The sequence below is a fragment of the Gekko japonicus genome, unplaced genomic scaffold (genome assembly GCF_001447785.1).
Source record: "Gekko japonicus isolate JY-2015 unplaced genomic scaffold, Gekko_japonicus_V1.1 scaffold1529, whole genome shotgun sequence".
Classification (NCBI taxonomy): Eukaryota; Metazoa; Chordata; class Lepidosauria; order Squamata; family Gekkonidae; genus Gekko; species Gekko japonicus.
The window spans coordinates 313,366-316,676 of NW_015173717.1; positions in this window are offsets into that span (position 1 = coordinate 313,366).

Genomic DNA, 3,311 nt, shown 5'->3' on the forward strand with positions numbered 1-3,311 from the left:
CCCGCCTCCTCTTCCTCCCCGGGGCCGGGGGGGGGGGGAGGACCGGCCTCGCCGCCGCCGAGCCCGGCAAAGGGGGGGAAGGACCAGCCTCTCTGCCGCCGCCTCGGAGCCAGGCGGGGGGGAGACTGGCCTCGCCGCCACCGGGAGATCAAGCGGGGGGGATGGAGGAAACGGAGCTCCCCCCCCCGAGAGTACCGCGGGTCCCTCTCTTGTTAACATAGCAGAGGCGAAGTCAGAGTGATTTCAGCAAGCAGCAGTTTATTGCATCTCAACAGGAATACTTTACATGGGGCAACTACCCTAACTATATACACCTAAGCCACTCCCAGACCCCATGCCTTTGGTGAGTTCAAATGGCCTCCTGGCTCCAGATGGGCTGGCTGCTGTCAGGGGCCAATCTGCAGGCAGGTTCCAGGATCCTGCCTGCCTTAGTTTTGGGGCTTCAAGCTCCAACTAGGTGGCCTGCCCAGACATGCCTCCCCACTCTCCATCTAGGTGGCCTGCCAGACAAGCCCAGACATGCCTCCTCACCCTCCATCTAAGTGGCATGCCAGACAAGCCCAGGCATGCCACCTTAAATCCAGACATAACAGTCAGATTATATCCCGTCTCTGAGGTGCCATTAGACTTGAATCTAGCTGTTCCATCCTGCTTGGTGCAGGCAGACTAGAACATGAAAAAGGCACCGTCACATCCCTGTCGAGCTTACTGAGAAAGAAAAACTATGTAAGCTCACCTGGGTTTATCCTCCACAGTGAAGTGGGTGGGCTTAGAAGGGCATCACATGGATGTGCTTCAGATGACATAGTGGGTCTGCGATTCTAAACACGCTTACTAGGGAGTAAGCCCCACTGAGCTGAGTGAGGCTTCCTTTGAAGTACCCATGCTTCGGATTGCTCCTCCAGTTGGTGGCCCCTGCTCGTTGCAAACCAAAACCAAGGCTGAGGTTGGAGTCCAGCTTGTAAGGAGTGCTGCACCTCCCCCCCATTTCCCTCCCCTGCACTGGCAACCAGGAGAGCTGGCAAAGGAGCTCCATTATGCCTTTCAGCACAGCCATGGCAGCCTGTGGGGCACTATAGGTCCCATTCTCCTAGTGGCCCAAATGCTGCTGAGTCTTTTTTGGTTTCCAGATGGTTTTCACCTTTGAAAAGCACACAACAGCTGGAAAAGCATCAGTCGCTTGTCCTCAGTGCTGCCAGGCAAAGCTATGCCCACTGCACGTTTGTCCGTGCAACCATTTCCCAAGGCACAGGAGTCAGGAAAGAGTCTGGCAACTCTCCCTAGGAACTGCTCACTGGTCCCCAGGCTCCCTCGGCTTCTCGCTACTCGTTCCAGCCACAGGCTCAGCTTTTGCTCTGCCTGGTGCTGGGCAGGCAACAGCCTTGCCTTCAAGTGCCAGAGGGAAGCCCAGGGGAGTGTGGAGAGCCCAGGGAGAGACGGTCGTCGTGATGATACTCAAGTCAGGAGCTGCTGCAAGAGATGGGGCTGGTATCAGCAAGGATTCCACTCCTGTGTGATTTCCCGCTCTGCCTGCCTGAGCCGGGTCCACACACTCATGCTGAGCACTCCCGATGTCTCCGGCTGGGAGATACCTTTTCCATGAAGGTGACATACTCATCCATCTGCTCCGGGGAGCCACACAGTGGAACTCTGTGGCTGCAGAGTCATCCAGGCCTGCGCAGCTCCGGTTCCTCTGGGATGTACTTGGGCTCTGATTCTGCAAGAGAAGAATGACGGAAGAGGGTTTGGCCAGCAGTGTCAGAGGGCAGAGTGCCTGCTTAGTGTTCGCCAACCACGTTGGTGTGCTCCAGGCTGCCTTCCCCAATCATGCCAAGAGCTCCCCTGGGTTTCCTGCCGTGTGATGAATGGGCCGTTCCTTTCTGCACGCATCAGGGCGGGACTGTGGCTGAGCAGCAGAGCATCCAATTTGGGTGCAGAAGGTCCCAGGATTGATCCCCAGCATCTCCAGTTAAAAGGCATCAGGAGGTAGGTGAGGTTAAAGGCCTCAGCATGAGACTGCCCGTCTGAGTGGACAATGCTGACCTCGAGGAACAGATGGCCAGATTCAGCGCAAGGCAGCCTCATGTGTGTCCATCTCACTGCCCAGCGCCCCAGGCTGGGAGCCACGCGACTCTCCTCCTACTGGTGCACCAGCCCCAGCCCCTCCAGAGATGCAGGTGTTGAACCATCCGGTCCAGCACGGCTGGTCGGTCTGCCCTGTTAACCAGTGAGACAGCTGGCTGCAGGGGTTAGAGTGGCACTAGAAGGAGACGCATCAGAAGTGGCAGGGAGATTTAAAATAGTGTCTTCCTGACAGAGAGGAAAAGGCTGCCATGGACTTCTCTGGCCGGTATTGCAGGGCGTATTGGTAACCCACCCACCCGCCCTCCCGAAAAATTGACCAGCTCAGGACCCTGGGCAGCAGCATCTGCGGCGTTTGGCGAGGGCAGCAGCATCTGCGGCGTTTGGCGATCGCAATGGTGAAGGGGCAGCCATATAGGTAATTGTGGAACTTTTCTACTCCCGCCACAATTGCAAGGGCCTCCTTGTTGATCTGGCGGTAGTTCTGCCCAGCTGACGACAGGGCCCAGGAGTAGTAGGCCACCGGCACCTCCCTCCCGTCCAGCAACTGATGGCCCAGAACTGCACCAACGCCGTAAGGAGAAGCATCGCACGGCAAGACGACCGAACAGTCCTGTTGCCCTTCTCATCCCAAGAAGATGGCTTCAGAGTGCTTTCTCTTCCCTTTCTGCCCCCCTTAAGTACACTGAGCAAGGCTATACCTGCCCTTTGGGGCTGAAGGGGCCACGGTCTGCTCAAGATTCTGTAGACGGGGCACCACACAGCTTCCTGCCCCTGCTAAAGAGGGGCAGTGCCAGCACCTGCTTTGGGCTCCCCTGGATATTTTGGGGTGGAGCCTGCAGAGAGTACCACGGTGGGGGGGGGGGGGAGAAGAACCTCAGCAAATTATAATGCCCAGGAGAGAGCTACTGTTGTTTTTTGTCGGGTTTTGTTGTTGTTGTTGTTGTTTTGGCCTTTCCTGAACTGCGAAACTGCTGGGGAGCATTAACTGAGGTCAAAGATTGAGGGTGGCTGGGTGCTTGTGGAATCAGCTGCCTGGGGAGGTGGTGAGGTCCCCCTCCCTGGCAGTCTTTAAGCCGTGGCTGGACAAACCTTTGTCAGGGATGCTCCAGGCTGATCCTGCATTGGGCAGGGGATGGGACTAGATGGCCTCTGTGGCCCTTTCCAACTCTGTGATTCTATGATGTCTAAGAATCTCATTTCCACAGATTAGCAGTCATGGAATAAGA